This window comes from Eretmochelys imbricata, chromosome 15, assembly GCF_965152235.1.
Source record: "Eretmochelys imbricata isolate rEreImb1 chromosome 15, rEreImb1.hap1, whole genome shotgun sequence".
NCBI lineage: Eukaryota > Metazoa > Chordata > Testudines > Cheloniidae > Eretmochelys > Eretmochelys imbricata.
The window spans coordinates 6,494,734-6,513,037 of record NC_135586.1 but is presented as its reverse complement, the minus strand read 5'-3'; the positions used below and the strand labels follow the sequence as shown (position 1 = coordinate 6,513,037).

The following is an 18,304-nucleotide window of genomic DNA, read 5'->3' as shown; positions in this document are numbered from 1 at the left end:
GGGTGGCTGAAGGCAAGAACAGTGGACTTAGTTAGAATTCAGCCGTTAGATCTTTCCTTTCTCTCTGATGGCTGAGTGTGATTGACACTTACAAATTACCCAGCCAAAAGTGTCGAGTCTTTGACCCCTGAGTAACATCTTCGGCAAGCCTGAGATTTGCCAGCATTTTGTCATCTAATTACTACAAATCCCTTGAAAATTCACTGGCTGGTGAATTTTTAATGCGGGGCAATTTCAATGTGATGCATTGCCCAGATGGGTACGCGCGTGTGTGCTCTTTCACTCCCTCCCCCTTCTTTCTCATTCTCCCTCTCTCCCTGTCCCTCTACTCATTCTCTCCTTTTTTCTCTCTCTCTCTTCTCCTCCTCCTTCATCTCCATCCATTTTGCTTGCCTTTATTTTGTGTGTATTAAAACTTTTCCCTGGAATTGGGGAGCAGTACTGTTCATTTTTAATGGGCATTTCACTTGGGCTGTGGCTTAGGGGACTTCACTTAGGGGTCTGTGTTTCTTTGCCCACACCACAAGGGCTGGCTGCTTTCAAGTGCGTTGGTCTGGTCACTTTCAGCCTCCCCCCACCTCCACACTGCTGCATGCTATTGGTACATTGGCCTCTGCTGTGTACATTTGGTAGCAGAAGATTCTGTCCTGCTTTCTAAACAGTGATGAAAGGTAACAATGCTACATGGTGTTTTGTTTTTGGTTTTTCTGTTCCTTCAGGTCGTCTGCTGATGGACACAGAGAGAGTGAGTGGCATCCATCCACCTCTGTATTCTGCAACCAAGAAGATGAAGCACATTTGTTGCCATCTGAACCTGCTATGCCAGGCCTTTAAACCAGAGGACCAATTCTTGCTTCAGACACAGATCTGGTAGCCAGGCCCTTTAAAGCCAAAAGGGAAATGCCCCTTGAATCCACAGGTGGAAGACAAGCCTTTTCCATCTGCAAGCAACACATGCCCGTCAGCGTGCGCCTGGGGAAGGCCCTGTTAAACCAGAGAAGGATTTCAGGCTAGAACGTTAACTCCTTCACCTCAGCGAGGTGCACACCCACCAGCATTGCAATCTGGGGAGCTGGCCCTTCAGACTGAGAAAGCTACTCCCCAAGGGAACATCAGTCGTTTGTTTTTGTAACCGATTGTTCCTATTGCTTGAATAATTTAAAAAATATCCGTGTACGTTAAAAAAAAAAATTCAAAACTGTTACTAAAAATAGGTGAATCCCTTTTTATTTCTGTTAACCACAACTGGTTGTTTATCCGAGCCCACGAGGAAGGTGAAAATGTTAGTGTTCATCTCTGTGCCTGTCATTTCTGTCCATGCTCGCAGCCAGCAGTGGCCTTTCACTTCCCCGGTTTCAAAGGAAAAGAAGCTTTTGCTTTTCAGCCGGGGGTACTGGTTTACATATGTACCCAGCTGATAAAGTATTTCACTTCACCCCCTTCCCCCTGGGATTTGCTGTCTTACATCAAAACTGCTCTGGCTAACAGAGGATGCAACAGATCACACATGTTTGCTGCAAATTTTCTATTTATTTATATATATGTTTTATCACTGCATAGCTTTAAAAAAACCCTTCTTTCTGCTATTGGCCTGATTTGCCTGGTTTCCCAAGGGAGTGGACGTGAGCCCAGTACTGCCTTCAGTCACAGTGTCAGCTTGCTCCCTGGGAAGGTATCTTAAGACTTCCCTGGAAGGTTACATCTTGCGGCTGCCTAAAATGATTCCGGAGTTTGGGATGCGGTCTCTATTCGTTCCCACCTGTAAAGAAGGGGTTTCAGATGTACTCAGCGTTGGCCTAACTCTGCTCCCATTGAAGGCTGTGGGCGTTTTGTCATTGAGATCACTGGGAAGCAGCATTAGGCGGATGCATGGTGCTTTTGAAAATCCCGCTCTGAGCATCAAGTGGGAAGTGGTTGCAGGATGCCAGGCATGGCCCAGCCTTGAACAGGGGCAAACCTGGGCCAAGTGGGGCAGACTCTAGTTCAGGAGATGGGAGTCCCACCACTGCCCCTTTCTCAAACGCAGGACGCGTGGTTTTCTGCCCTCTTAGATGGGGATGCACTGGGGAGGTGTCAGTGACTCTTATAGCTGGTGGCTCAGGTTTTAAAAGGAGAATTTTAAATGGCGGTTTGCTCACTTTGAAATCAATGGTATGAGTTGGGCCAATGCTGAGCAAGTGCTTTTTGAAAATCCTACCCCAAGTCTCTACTCAGAGGTACTGGGCATCTGAGAAAGAACCATGTCATCTCAGAGGTAACTCCTTGGGCTTGGCGGATCAGTCGTCGTTTTGTAGAGGTCATTTACTCTTGGCATGAAATGGTTAAACTAGAGATGGGCATAGTGGTGTGGTTACCATTGGCAATGCGTGTGGCACTGCCCAGTGCACAAAACTAGTCCCAGTGCCAGCCCCAAAGAGCTGACAGTCTAAAAGATGCACACCCAGGAAATCTAGAGGTGGTGAAGACTTGGCGGATATTAATGTAGGCGGAGATTTTTCAATAGAGTCCAAGAGAAAGAGGCACCAAAAGCACTCAAATTCTGAAGCCTCGTGGGTAATAATCTCTCCCATAGTACCGGTAATTACTTTGCTTTTCGCCAGCGTCATAGAATCATAGAATATCAGGGTTGGAAGGGGCCTCAGGAGGTCATCTAGTCCAACCCCCTGCTCAAAGCAGGACCGATCCCCAGTTAAATCATCCCAGCCAGGGCTTTGTCAAGCCTGACCTTAAAAACTTCTAAGGAAGGAGATTCCACCACCTCCCTCGGTAACGCATTCCAGTGTTTCACCACCCTCTGAGTGAAAAAGTTTTTCCTAATATCAAACCGAAACCTCTCCCACTGCAACTTGAGACCATTACTCCTTGTTCTGTCATCTGCTACCACTGAGAACAGTCTAGATCCATCCTCTTTGGAACCCCCTTTCGGGTAGTTGAAAGCAGCTATCAAATCCCCCCTCATTCTTCTCTTCCGCAGACTAAACAATCCCACTTCCCTCAGCCTCTCCTCATAAGTCATGTGTTCCAGTCCCCTAATCATTTTTGTTGCCCTCTGCTGGACGTTTTCCAATTTTTCCACATCCTTCTTGTAGTGTGGGGCCCAAAACTGGACACAGTACTCCAGATGAGGCCTCACCAATGTCGAATAGAGGGGAAGATCACGTCCCTCGATCTGCTGGCAATGCCCCTACTTCTACATCCCAAAATGCCATTGGCCTTCTTGGCAACAAGGGCACACTGTTGACTCACATCCAGCTTCTTGTCCACTGTAACCCCTAGATCCTTTTCTACAGAACTGCTGCCGAGCCATTCGGTCCCTAGTCTGTAGCGGTGCCTGGGATTCTTCCTTCCTAAGTGCAGGACTCTGCACTTGTCCTTGTTGAACCTCATCAGATTTCTTTTGGCCCAATCCTCTAATTTGTCTAGGGCCCTCTGTATCCTATCCCTACCCTCCAGCGTATCTACCTCTCCTCCCAGTTTAGTGTCATCTGCAAACTTGCTGAGGGTGCAATCCACACCATCCTCCAGACCATTTATGAAGATATTGAACAAAACCGGCCCGAGGACTGACCCTTGGGGCACTCCACTTGATACCGGCTGCCAACTAGACATGGAGCCATTGATCACTACCCGTTGAGCCCGACAATCTAGCCAACTTACTATTCACCTTATAGTCCATTCATCCATCCCATACTTCTTTAACTTGCTGGCAAGAATACTGTGGGAAACCGTGTCAAAAGCTTTGCTAAAGTCAAGGAACAACATGTCCGCTGCTTTCCCCTCATCCACAGAGCCAGTTATCTCATCATAGAAGGCAATTAGATTAGTCAGGCCTGACTTGCCCTTGGTGAATCCATTCTGACTGTTCCTGATCACTTTCCTTTCCTCTAAGTGCTTCAGAATTGATTCCTTGAGGACCTGCTCCATGATTTTTCCAGGGACTGAGGTGAGTCTGACTGGCCTGTAGTTCCCAGGATCCTCCTCCTTCCCTTTTTTAAAGATGGGCACTACGTTAGCCTTTTTCCAGTCATCCGGGACCTCCCCCGATCGCCATGAGTTTTCAAAGATAATGGCCAATGGCTCGGCAATCACATCCGCCAACTCCTTTAGCACTCTCGGATGCAGCACATCTGGCCCCATGGACTTGTGCTCATCCATCTTTTCTAAATAGTCCCGAACCACTTCTTTCTCCACAGAGAAAAAAAAAAAAAGCATTGAGTATGTTAGCTTTTTCCACATCCTCTGTCACTAGGTTGCTTCCCTCATTCAGTAAGGGGCCCACACTTTCCTTGACTTTCTTCTTGTTGCTAACATACCTGAAGAAACCTTTCTTGTTACTCTCTGTTCTGTGATCTCAAAGCATTAATGAACCCTCTCTGGAGCCCAGTGAGGGGCAGCGTTATCGTTCCTAGGGATACCCACTCTTTTAAGGCACCTCGCTACCACCTGCGCTTAGCGTGAAGAAGCCTTGTCTGTGCCTGTCAGCTCTATGACACCCCTAGCCACAGACCTCACAAACACTCCCCCACCAGCCTACACAGCCTCTGCTGTCCCTCTGCAGGTTAGTGACAGACGCCCGACGGCCCCCGAACCCTCTGAGCATCCTTCCGCTGTGTTCAGCCCCTGTTCCACTGGACATTCTCAGAATTACCGGACCTGCTGTTCCCAAAGGAATGGTACACCCCAGCTTACCCGTTATACCTGTTACCCGTTACACAATGGTCAGCCAGGAGGAGACGTGTCTCCTGTCCATTGTGTGAATGGAACCTGTTTACTGCCTTCTGCTGACCTGTTTTACGTACCTTAAGAACACAGTTTTCAGTGTGTGTATAGAAACATAGCTCTTTACGTATTCTCTGTACTTATATTTTGCAATGATTATGCTGATCAGAGTGAAACAGGCTTTCAGTACAGACCTTCCGTGACACACTTCAGTGAACTAGCATGTCAGTGAAAGCGGTCCTTGGGTCATAGACAGTTGTACATAAAGATGATACCCATTTCACAGCCTGTCCTTACTAACGTCTACATAATCAGGTAAGAACTTGATTCTGCAGTGACCTCTTCATAATCCTATCCTGGAGCAGAGCTTTTCAACTGGTCTGAGGAGCTTGTTGAAATCGTTGGGAATTACAACGGCGTACATTGGTTTCAACTTTCAAAAGCGACTGGAGACTTGGGTTGTCTCCACTATTAAGTGCCCAACTTGAGATGTGTTAAAGAGGCCTAGTTTTCAGAGTGCGGGTGTTCAGATCTCAATCTGCACCCCCCAATATTGTGGCAGCCAAAGTCTGTTCGGAAAAATTAGGCCACTCTATATTCAGTAGAGAGTATATGGCATATAAGCACTGGTCATTGCATGTACATGTGCATAGGTGGTTTCAACCCCTATTTAAAGGAAAACTTCAATGTGGTATGAAATATACATTTTATCAATATATTTTAGGAATTTTAAAGAGTATGTCACTAAAAACAGCTTCAGAGACCCCAAAACAAAAAAAAACAGTCAAGAGGAAGCCATCCTCCCTGCAGGAACTGCTATCTGATGATGTCATTTGAGACAGCATTTGAATTAATGAGAGGTGGGTGACATTAAAAATTGTAAGGTAAGGCCTCCTGATGCTTTTATAGCAGTTTAATTTAACCAGACATTTGTCAAAAAAAAGTAAAGCTCTTATAATATCCGGCTTTTACCTCATGCTGGGCTATGTTTGCTGTGTGTCAGCGGCATCATCTGACTGGACTTCCGGGAAGTGGAGCCGATACTATGTGTGTATGGAGTTACTGGAACAGTAACTTTTAAACGTTGATTTTTTAATGCGTCTCGCCTTATTTAATGAAAATAGCACATGGCCTCACTTCTACAGTAAAAAAAGAAAAATTAATGTAACAATCTGCCATCACAATGAAAAGCTCATAAATGGTTTTAAGGGTGTGCTCAAGCTTCCTGGGGCATTGTGGGAAGTGTAGTTAGAGGATCGCCATTCCAGGCTTTGAACTACAGAATGCTTGGGACTTAAGTCTAACCTGCTCTGTTAACAAGTTAGTGCTCGCTCATTTCTTCGGAACTTTACACACACAATTCCATTCGGGAACAGGTCACGGTCCGGGGGATAGTTAGTGTCGCTTTGTTCATGCAGATCGTTACATGCACGCTCCCTCTACAAGGACTCCTTAAATGTAAATAGGTGGAGGAAACGTAGTGAAAAGGTGGAAATTAAACAGAATCACCATTAATATGGTGAATGTTACTGACAACTTTGCCATTGGGAAGGCCTAGCCCTTTTTAGCGACAGGTGCTGCCCCTCCCTCAGAATTGGCCACATGGGAGCAGCTGGACCTACTTTGTTTACCGAGACCTGCCACCTGCTGCCACGGGCTGCCACAGAGAGTGGGACAGGAGGTAACCATGACATATAGAGCAGAGGAGCCTGTGCCATCGTGACTGGCGGAGTCTACAAGGCCACCTCCCCTTCAGCTGTGGTCTATCCTAGGTACTTTTACAGCCCTTGTTACCATAATATCTGAGCAGATTTATCCCCGTACTGTGAGGTACATCAGTATTGTTCCCCGGGATGCACAACGTAGATTAAGTGATTTGCCCAAGGTCACACACGGCAAATCTGTGGCCTAACTAGGAACTGAACCTGTTTCTTGAGTCCCAGCTGGGGGCTGTCTTTACTAGGCCATCTTTCTTACTACATTGCCAACAGCAGGATAAAGTACTTCTGCAACCACGGACTGGATTAAGTGGGTCCCATCGTATTTAAATCACCTAAGAAAATAGTGCTGTCTGTAAAACCACCAGCTCCACGTCCTGAGCTCCTTTGTGTTCTTTGGAGGTCTCCCAGCGCTGCACTGAGCAGACCTGATCCCACTTAGCTTGTGGAGTCTGCTTGGCCCAGCACAAGATGGGTACCTCAGCCACCCTCCTTGTGTGTTGTCCTCCTTGATGCTCCCATCTTCTGCCCAACCATTGAGCAAGAGGTTCCAACTCCCTTGGGAATGTGGCATTGCCAAGCGCCCTCTGGCCAGCCCATTGCACCTCTTTCATGCAGGCAGAGCTGGAGCACAGTTTATTACATCCAGGAGCAGAGCCACGCAAAACAAAAAGGCAAACAGACCCGGAATAAACGTGCCCTGCTCTGCATGCTAGTGACTGGGCAGCAAACGCAAAGCGGGGTGGGCGAGCAAGAAGGTGGTTTTTCATAGGGAAAAATTCAGATTGTGCTGCTGGGAGTGTCGAGAGACCTTTGTGCAGAGTTTCTGAGTGTGTGGAATTAGACTGGGAGTGAGTGTGAAATTTTCAAAATCCCCCTGGATCTCACAAGGTAGGTGTGTCTCATTCTCACCCAGCAGACAGGATGTCGAAGGGGGAGTGTATGGGGAGATGGGTTTTTCCCCCTCCTTTCTACTTTTCTGAATGACCATTCCCCCCTTTTCCCCCAATTTTTTTGCCACTAGAAATCACCCAGGCTTGTCCAGACAATGCAAGGGCAGGGAGTTATGCTGGGAAGATCATTTCTATGGGACAATGCATTCTCACTTGTCATCTGTCTGCTGGAGGAGGTGGGAGTAGCGGGGAGAGAGAGGTGGAGCAATCTAGTGTGAAATGTAACAATAAGAGCAAAAGTCAAGAGCCACCTCGCTCCTTCGTGGGTGAGGGACCTCCTGGAGGATCATGTGCTTGGGAAGGTGTTGGATGATTGAGTTTGACGGGCTCAGGTGAATTGCCTGTGGGCTATCTACAGATTTCTAATGCCCCATCACCAGGGTACCCAGGAAGTAAATGGTGTCATAAAAGGACGATGGGAGAATTCATAGAATCTTAGAATCACAGGGTTGGAAGAGACCTCGGGAGGTCATCTAGTCCAACCCCCTGCTCAAAGCAGGACCAATTCCAACTAAATCATCCCAGCTAAGTCTTTGTCAAGCCAGGCCTTAAAAACTTCTAAGGATAGAGATTCCACCACCTCCCTAGGTAACCCATTCCAGTGCTTCACCACCCTCCTAGTGAAATAGTGTTTCCTCATATCCAACTTAGACCTCCAGCCTAACAAACACCGAAGAGCTCTGGTCAGGCCAGACAGCAGACATCACTGCATTGGTACATCTCAGGAGCTGGGCAGATTTGCTCAGCAGTTCAGGCTCGCACCTGTATTTCACTGCCATGGCTTCCCAGCGAAATGCCAAAGCCAGCCATGGACATGAGCTAACAGCCTGCCACGCAGAGAGAGCTTGAGGGATGGTGTGAGCCGTCTCCCTCCTCTGTTCACCTTAGTACTTTCATATTTGTAAGAGGCAGCTGTAGCCCGGAGAGAGTATTGCACTTTGTATGGAGTGTGGTCGCCTGTGTCCGCTGGTCACTGCGAATGCCAGACATGCAGCCCCCGTGAGGCCTCTGCTACCCTTAGGACTGCATTGACTTTGGGGGTGGGCAGTGCATTGCAGAACTGGGAACTGTGCGGCTCACCCACAAAACGGCTTTGCAATTACAGTTGGCAGCACTCCATAAAACCCTGCGCTCCAGTTACACTGCAGCTCCTGTGTAACTAAGAAGTAATTAGTGCCACTTTCTATAGCGAGTAAAACCCAAATGTCAAACAATAACAAAGCTATTAAGTCACGTTTTTACTGCATATTTGAAGCCGGGCTCTGTGTGTGTGTCTCCTTTCTGCCAGAGCAATGGCGTTCCCTTTGGCTAGATTCATTTGCAGGAAGAGTCCATGATTTTAAAGTGACTGAGCAGTACAGATCCATGTTAATCACACACAGAGTTCACCCTCCTTAAGAGGGGACATCTGTCCTCTCGTCACACAGGGCAGTTTGTCTCTCTCTTGGCAGAACACAGCTCCTGTTGGTCCCTCTCTGTTTGAGGTTGGTTTTCCTGTCCCTCGAAAATTTGGGATCTAAAAATTTTCCCAGCTGAAAAGTCAAAATCTTGAAAAGTTTTGCAAACTGAAAGTCATGAAGAATTTTGGTCCAGGTCAATCAGAACCTTTTGTTTCCAAGTGGACTTTTAATTTTTGTAACAATTCTTCACTTAAATTTCTAAGTGCGAGGTCTGTTGGAACCAGAGAACGGGCATTTTTTGTTGAGAAAATGTCTACATGAAACATTCTGACAATTTAGAAACTGGTGTCAAAAATATCTGGAGTCGAACAGATTGTCAGAACCAGCCCTTTTCCATGAACGGTTCCAGTTTGGATGCCTCTGCGTTTTCTGATGGAAAACCATTTTTCTGGAAAATTGTCAACCAGCCCTAGTCACCATACAATGGTTCATCTCCATCTGCGTGTGTCCCATGTGTGCATCATAGAATCATAGAATCATAGAATATCAGGATTGGAAGGGACCTCAGGAGGTCATCTAGTCCAACCCCCTGCTCAAAGCAGGACCAATCCCCAAATTTTTGCCCCAGATCCCTAAATGGCCCCCTCCAGGATTGAACTCACAACCCTGGGTTTAGCAGGCCAACGCTCAAACCACTGAGCTATCCCTCATCAGTGTCTGTGTGCAACTTGCCTTGGTAAAACCCTCTCTTGGATTCTGACTTGATCCCGCCCCAGGGTCTGTGAGATCTCAAGTTATTGTGAAGGGGAAATCAGATGAGTTTGCCGCCCTATCCCATAGCTGAATGGGGGCACATGAAGGTCTGGCAGTCGTGTTTCCTCCCCGTCTATTCACCCTGCTGGCATCAGAGACAGGGCCATCCTGTGAGCCGCAGATCTTTCATGGGACATAGCTCTATGCGCCCCCAAAGCACAGGAGGTGCTGGCTGGGTTTGTGCTTCGGCCCAGCCTAGATTCCAATGCAGATTCTTAAGGAGGTGCTTTTTTCCCCATGGCTTCTTCAGCAAAGCCCAGTCAACTGGCACTTGCATCATCCTGTGGCTTACACTCTTTGGTGGGGCTCTGCCAACACCCAAAGGCCAGGCAGCGGCTGCTCCATGGCTTTGGGATTGTAACTTCACCCAGCTCACCAGAAACGTCCCTGTCCTTTCTTATATCGGCCTACTCAGCAAAGGGTCACCCTTCTATTGTGTTCTTCTGCGTAGGTTCTTATCCACCCTGTGATGGGCCTCAGCTCACCACTGCGGCACCTCCTGCTGGATGTCCCAGGGATCAGCTCTGCTAGTCAGTGCGCCCTCTTCTGGCGGTGTCTCGCCTGCCATCACCTCCACTCCTGGACCCGTGTCACCCCAAGGATTGTGGCATCCTCTTCAAGACATAGCTCTCCAGCTGTGTCACACTCAGTTCTTCCCCCTTCCAGGGGAATGGCTGTCCACTGTCCAGCCACTTCCTTGGTAGCAGTTAGGGGAAAGGCGGGGACCCAGGCCCTCCCACTACTTCAGGTCCCATCCCAGGGACCCTGGAGATGGCAGCCACATGCGATGTCCCCGCCAACCCCTTAGCCTACTTCCCTGGGCCACTTCCCCGCAGCCCCAGCACCTTCTCCACTCCTGTCTCAGGGCCCCAGCTTGTCAGCAGTCCGGTAGGAGTTCACTCTTGCTCCCCTGATCCTGCCCAGCAATGCTCTGTCCAAGGTGTTAGCTGACCTCTGCCTGCAAGGCAGCCCGTCGTCGTCGTCGTCCCTCCCTCTCTCCCTCCCTGAGCTCCAGGGAGTGACTGACCTGCTCTGCCCTGCAGCTCTTCTTATATGGGCCTGTCCAGACATAATTGGCTGCTCCTCACAGCCCCTCTCCAATTGGCTGTCTCCTGCACAGCCTCCCTAAGGTCCTATTAACCCTTTATGGGCTAGTGTGGGACAAACGCCCCATCACACACCCCCATCACAGCAGTCTCTGAGTAACTTCCTGTGGTGCATTCATTCTCTTGCCCTTTTCTGAGGGGAGAATCGGATGTGCAGTGGAGCATTTGGTTTTGATTTTTTAAATGGACGCATTGCTCCGCATGTAGAGAAGGCAGGTCAGAGAAGTCCACCATGAATCAGAAGGTGGGGAGGTTTGAGATGGTCCTCAGTGCTTGTGTTCATTGAACAGTCTAAAAACGAGCTTTACCCTGGTGGTAGAAGGTTGTGTTGTGTCTGGGGAGTGGAGTTGCTGATCACCATCTTCATCCCGGAGCTTTAGATTATTTTTGAGGTGTCCAGGGCCCAGGCCGCTGAGCGTCTTGAAACTAAGGACTGAGACCTTGAACTTGACACCTCAGAGAATCATAGAAGTTAGAGATGGAAAACATCTGAGATCGTGCAGTCCGGGCCCTGGCAGTGCACTGGTTGGATTATTGGGGCTAGGGGGCTGCCATGAAACAGTTCTTTCCACATGGGAATTGTGACCATAGCCTCCAAGACACTTTCCCTATCCTGATGATGCTGTGTGAAAGTTACCAAGTTCAGACGTGGGAGTCCCGACTCCCAGGCACAGGTACTGATCATTAGGACACAGCACCTCTCAAGTCTTTAAGGGACACCTATCAAGCTATTACTATAGCTCTGCACCTTATCCTCTAATTCGGACTCTAGTTTTGAGTTATTTGGGGGTGTACGTGAATGTAAGTACTCAGGGAAGTAGCTGATAATGCTGGCTAGAGCCAGACATTGTATAATGCAGGGGCTGTGATCTCTGGTTGGAGCAAGGGAGGAGCCTGGTCCTGAGCAGTATAGAGTACCCCCAGCCCTGCTCTCTCACATCAGCTCTGCAGCCGCCCCTCAATCCTGACCTGTAGCACCCCTGCTATTCCAGTCCTGCCCCCTTAGCCCAGGTCTGCCAATGTCGCTCAGTCCTGGCCTACAATACCCCCCTTGCTTTTCCAGTCCTGGGCTAGTGCTCTCCTTGGGCCTGCAGTCCCAGCGATGCCAAACTGTCCCATCACTCCATGCTTTCGTGAAACGGACAAACGCGTGACAGGGATGAAATTTCAGCTCAGGTAATTTCACTGGGACCTGCAGCAAAATGTTTTGACTTTGGCTAAAAGGCCAGTGAGTGCCTTGACCTCCTGGATCCTGACAGGGATCTTATAGATCCTTGGGATCCAGCTCAGACATTGCAGCTCTCTGCTTGAATAGGCTGGCTTAGTCATGTTCTGTTTTGTTGACATGACCGTAGCCGGACAAGAGCCAAATGCGGCCCTGCCTAGCACATCTCAGGCTGGTCCATCTAAGTGGGCAGCTGAGCCACGGTTCCCCCGTTCCAGAGACAAACCCACCCCCATCTGTACACAGAAGGGAGGCGACGGTGCCTTGTAACACCCTCGTCCGTTGCCAAGGCAGCGGCTGTGGCGTGTCACAGGCGGCATGAATTACTGCAGCAGCATATGCCCCAAGGCTTTCTGTGTAAAGCCCGGCCTGCAGTGAAATGGGATCCGGGAGCGGGGCAGCGAGGGCAGCCGTAAATCGCCCTTGGAGCTGGCACACGGAGATGAAGCACAGCTCTGGCCTCTCGGCTGGGGGAGGAGGGGGCTGTGTTGCCAGTGGCGTGTGCTTGACAGAGGCCAGGGCTCTGCATAGCCTCAGGCTGCCTGGGTGTGCTCATGTGGAGTCGGCAGGTAGCGCGGCATACTGAGCAGAGCGGGAGCGCTGACCTTGGACCTGCGCCTGCCTGCTGCACAGCATTCCCTACTGCTCTCCTTTATCCACGCTTACCCGCTCTCCGGTTTCCCCTCCTTCCCTCGCGCTGCTTTTCTCCGGCTCTCTCCCTTCCCGCCGAACTTGTAGGAGTAACAGAAAGTCATTTATCTGCCTGGAGCGTTGCTCTAGGAACCTTCTCTTCTCCAAAGCCAAAATCTGGTCTCTTTGTTCCGGGGGATTTTATGCACTTCTGTTGGGCTCTTTTGTTTGTTTTTTAATGTCTCCAGACTATAAACCACAAACGCTTTGTCTCTCAAAGGGACACTGCTCGTTGACTGGAGTTTCAGCTTGAAGGTTGTTTTTTAGAGGCAGTTTCATCTAGCAGCTAGGCTGGGTTGGAGGAGAACTGGGTTCTATGCCCAGCCCTGCCACAGATTTTCTGGGTGATCTTGGGCAAGTCATTTCCCCTCTCTGTGCCTCAGTTTCCCCAACCACCCTTTGTCTTGTCTGCTTAGATTGTGTGCTTTTCATAGCACTCTGTGTCTGTACAGCACCTATTTCAATGGGGCCCCTATCTCAGATAAGGCTTCTAGATGCTACTGTAATATAAATACATACAAATAATAGGCTTTATTGTAAGTATATAAAATAAACCGTGCTAGTCTCTGTTATGAAAATGTGCCTTCAGGATTTTTAACGTCTTTGAAAGGGGAGGAGGATGTGGGCTGATACAAGGTAGTGAACCACACACCTCCATCCCCCCAAAGCCTGTGGTGTGCGGATTGCATGTCAGAAGCTGGATTAGACACTGAGCCTGATTTTTTTCTCCCTTACACCCCTCTCAGGCCAGCACTTCTCCCCTGATTTCAATGACGCTGCTCCTGATTCACATCAGTGCACACAGGAGAAGGAATCGAGTGCTGTGCCTTATGAGCGGCACCCAAACCAGCCAGTTTAAATGCTCAAGTTGAGTTCAGTGCACAAAGTAAATGTATGTGTTAAGTGAACAACCAAATTCTGTCCTTGGGGATGTTGGTGGAAAGCTGGTGTAACTCCATTGAAGGCAGCAGGGTTACTCTGAACTACACTGGTGTGTAGCTGATGGAAGAGTTTCACACTAATTTAGATTTTAAAAATTATATGGACTGTAATAATGGCAAGTGTTGTCAGGGCCTCAGCTAGGGACATTACTTCTCAAAATCAAGGATTTTGATCTTGAGAGGGACCCTTCTGAATGCATCTAGGTTTAAACAAAGTGGAACTACTGTCAAATGCTTTATGATTCAGAAACGGGCCTTTGTTCAGTGCACGCTGGAAACGGACTGTAGCCATAAAAGGCAATTAGTTCCCTGATGCATAGGCTCTTTGAGTCAACGCTTCATTCTCGGTCCTGATTTCTTGCCTCACCCTCGTACTGGTCCCCAGACTCAAGGGAGATGTCTCCCTCCCTCCCTCCCAGGTCTCCAAGTGAGCGCAAAGCGGCAGGAGTAGAATCAAGTGGGTCACCAGCAGTGGTATAAGATCTCCGGGGCTGAGTGACAGGCGGGAGAAGGGTTGATAGAACCCAGACAGTGTTACTGGCAAGATGGAGTGTGGCTTCATTGGGGTCAGGGAGTGGGACTCCCATTGACTTCAAAGGCCCAGGCTAGATTCTTCAGAGTTTCACGGTGGTCAGCCCAGCAACATCCAGACTAAGGCCCTGCCCCAAAGAGCTGACAGTTTAAAGAGACAAGCCAAAGAGGGGCAGAAAGGAAAGAATCATTCTCCCTATTTCACAGGTTCAGAGTGGAGGCCAAAAGACTGTAAGTGACTTGCCTCCGGTCACCCAGAAGGCCTGGGGTAGAATCACTAGGCCCATCATTCCAGTCTACTGTGCCCCAAGCATTGCCCCAAATGACCAAAGCAGCCGTGGCCCCCAACCCAGAAAACTGACAGGGGCGCGGGCATGCCATGTTGGCTCCACTCCTTCCTTGTATGAGCTTTAGTGCGCCCTAATTCCTGTTCTTCTGCTCCCTCTCCAGGAACCGTCTGCTGAGCTCCAGGGGCTGAAAGACCCTCGATAAATCCAAGTTCCTGCAATGCTTGTTCCTGCCTGGGCTGTCCTGCTATACAGCAGGTGCGTTCTGGCTGGTGCAGTTGGACGGCACTCGGGCACTTCAATGAGGCTTTCTGCGTAGCAGCCATTATATTTTTAAATCATTTTTCTTCTTCCCCCACTCCACACATTTTAAAAACTTTAAAAAGAGGGGGAGGCACCCTAAGGACTTCTAGCAGATCGAAACCCCTAAAACAAAGGGTGTTCATGGGGCGGGAGCACAAACACCCCTAGAGGTTTTGTCCCCACTTGCGTAACTCTTGCTGCACTTGCCAGCTCAGGAATAGTCCTGCAGCTTCAGTTCTTTGCCCCACCCCACTGTGCCCCAGTGCAGCAAAGCGTTTGAAAATGTGCTTATCTTTAAGAGGGATGGCATTTTCAAAGGTGCCTGTGCACATTCGGCGCCCAACTCTGACTGGCTTTGAATGGGATTTGGGCAGCTAAACTCCCTCCGGGCCCTTGGAAAATCTCCGGCCTGTGTGCCTAAATCCTGTTGATTTCAACAGGCCTTAAATACGCGTGTCGAGTTAAGCAGGCACTTAAGAGCTTTGCTGAATCAGGGCCTAACGGGGGCATTGCCTTCCCTCAGCCCTGTTGGAGCACAGTAGGATGGCATATAAAAACGTGATCATCTGCCAAATCTGTGCTTTCATTCTGCTGCACGCCCCCCCCCCCCCCCGCCCCCGTGCCTGGGCATAGGGGGACCACCTTATAGGCAGAAATGCCCCTAGGCCCCGTCCCCACTCCACCCTGTTCCCCAAGATTCCCCCTCATTCCTCCCCCTCCGTCAAGGCCCTGCCCGTGCTCCACCTCTTCCCACTCCTGCTCCGCATCCTCCCTGAGGCCCCTGCCCACTCACTGCTCTCTGCCCTCCCCCAAGCCCCTCTGCCAGCCACCAAACAGCTGTTTGGCGGCATCTCCCATCAGCTAATCAGGGGCCCCACCGAACAGCTGATTGGGGGTGCTGCCAAACAGTTGTGGCTGGTGGGTGTTGAGCACCCACCTTTTTTCCCCCATGGGTGCTCCAGCCCTGCAGCACCCACAGACTTGGCACCTATGGACATGGGAGATGCCTGTAATATTTCATGAATTTTATATGTTCCATCTGTCTGATTGACTGTTATGGTAGTACTTGCCATAGGGTTACGAAGGGTTAATGCCCTCCTGTCCAGGAGACAGTTAGCTTCACGGTGCCCTGCTTACCAATACTTAAAGGACAGTGCAAGGGTCTTTCCCCTTAGAGTTTACCTTGGTCCACGCTGAGGCCACCTGGCTGGCAAGCAGGGGTGTAATCTCGGGGGGCTTCCAGGCAGGCAACTGCAGAACTTTGGAAAGGAAGAGAAGCACAGGGGGAGACAGGCAAGTTACAGGACTGCCAACCCCAAATGTTTCAAAATCATGAGTCAGGCTCACCACCAATCACGAGATTGGCTTTAAAATTGTGAGATTAGGTAAAAATACTAGATTTGTTGTTTTTTTTTAATTTGCCTTCTGCTTTTTGAGCCTCTAGGGTGCACTGAGGTCACATTTTGATGCTTTCTCCACAGCTCCGAGGGCCAGAAGCTTACTGTTTCTCTAAGAATCAAGGCTGAAATCATCACATCTCCACGTGACTCCAGGAGCTGGGGCTTTAAGGAAAACAATGATTATCCTGAGACCCATGACAGGGTCATGAGAGTTGGTAACAACTGAAGTTCTGTCTTCATTGCAAAAAAAACCGAAGACGTGTTCTTGGTTTGGGTTAAAATAGCAGTCAAGACACAGCAATTTGGGTTTAAACTAGGATGACCAGATAGGAAGAGAGAAAAATGGGAATGGGAGGAGTTGAGTTGAGCTCCTAATGTATTTACAAGCCAAGTTGCCGTGTCTTCATTGCTGTTTTAACCCAAATTAGGAACACACCTTGTTTTGCGGTGCAGACATACTTGCAGGGAAGCAGTATGAGCCCCAGTCCCTGGAGGTGGGGGTGTCTGGGATAAGCTAGGCCTCCCTAAGCATCTCGGTAAGATACAGATGTGCTTAGACCTTCCATTGTGTTAAGAACCCTGTGCTCTGTTGATGCTTTGTTCCTACTTTTGAAATTAAAAATACTTTATTCTGAAAAGTTTGCTTTGAGGTCCCCATGCTCACTCCAGCTCTGAAGGGAAAGCCTGCAGGTCACTAGACCCAGTTGATCCTGCTGAGCAATCACAGCTGATGCCCAGGGAATTACAGCAGAGACTGGTCTGAGAATGGGGTAATCATGGTTTTGCCCCTTGTATAGTTACAGGCAAAGGGCCTAACAGCTGAGTGGGGTGTGTTCAGTGAGATTGGAAGCAGAGGTCCAAGGGGCAGCTAGCCCTGTGTCTGTGACATAGAACAAGACGCATATAACAGATTCTCAATTCACTGGCAATTCCGAAAAATCAGAAGAGAAAAATCATTTGTGGTTAAACCAAAAACTATTTTTTTCAAAAGTTTTGGAGAATCAAACAGTCTGGAAGAAAAATTGCTTGAAGTCAAACAAAACATGTGAGTTCGGTGTTGAGCATTTGTAACCAGGTTTGATGGTTTTTATTAAAAAATTTAACAGAGTTTTAAAATGAAACCGTTTTATTCTAAGAAATCAAACATTTTGTTTTGAAAACGTCCAAATGAAACACTTTGATTTTTTTAGAACTACTTTTAGGGTTTCCAGCTGACACAAGTCTGGGAACCAGACTTGACCTTGCGAAAGGTTTCCGTGCTGCCACATCTGCATTTTTCAACGAAAAAAGTTTCATACACAAAATTTGATCCAGTTGCACTGGGAGAATAGGAAATAACCTGGAATCTACAAAATAGCTTTAAAATAAAAACACCCTGAAGCCTAAATGAGCCTCCATGTTAAACAACTTTAAAGAAACTGTGGTTTAATGTATTTTAACATAACCACGGCGCTGTGGGAAATGTCCTACCACTAGGGGGAGCAGTGCTCAAGTCTTGACCTTGACCCTCACTCCCCAAGGAGCCAGGATAGGTGCAGTTTCAGCTTGGCTTGCGTACACTGTTCCTATTGCTTCTCTGATGACTTGAGCAAGGCTCTGAGGCATCCTGGCTGCTGTCTTGTGGTCATGGTTGTCTTGAATGGTTTAGCCCATTGCTGCAGAATAGTCTGGGATATGAAGTTGTCTCCAGGTTTGCTGGGGTGTCGCCACAACACAAAAGCTCTGGGGAGGATGCAGGGAAGGGGAAAGGCTGCCCTCCCTCCTTTCTTTGATGCAATGATCTGAGAGCTGCTGGAATGCAGGGAATCCATGGTTTCGTTCCAATATCCCTTCCCAGGGCAATTTTGTATCTGGCAGTGTAGTCTAGTGACTAGAGCACTCGCCTGGGGGTCAGGAAATGACCTTGGGCAAGTCATTTCCCCTCTACGGCTCAGTTTTTTCATGCACCCGGTGTCCTGTCCATTTATACTGTGAGCTGGTTAGGGCACGGCCTGTCTCTAGCACCTAGCACAGTGGGACCCCAATCTCAGCTGGGCCTCTGGACTCTACTGCAATATAACACTGATACAGCAGCTCATAGGAGTGGATCTGTGGATGCAGCATGTGCTAGGCCTTGGTGGTCTGTAGCGAATTCACCAGCTCAATCCTCCCTCCTGGGGAAAGGCTGAAGAAGCAACTGTCATCGCTGACATTGCACCTCTGGGCTCTGATGGACAAC

The 18,304-nt window shown here is 48.8% G+C and overlaps 1 protein-coding gene across 5 annotated transcripts in view; it reads left to right on the top strand.

Moving 5' to 3' along the window:
* Positions 1 to 16,724, top strand: part of RBM19 (RNA binding motif protein 19) — a 143,155-nt gene extending 126,431 nt beyond the window's left edge. For 4 of the 5 annotated variants that reach the window (XM_077834751.1, XM_077834749.1, XM_077834747.1 and 1 more), the window contains one exon: positions 720 to 1,638. The gene's annotated coding sequence lies outside the window, so the exon portion shown is untranslated. Of the gene's footprint in view, positions 1 to 719; positions 1,639 to 14,546; positions 14,642 to 16,167 lie in introns of those variants that run through there. The other variant, XR_013348037.1, reaches the window with a different exon arrangement.
* The last annotated feature ends 1,580 nt before the right edge of the window (positions 16,725 to 18,304 follow it).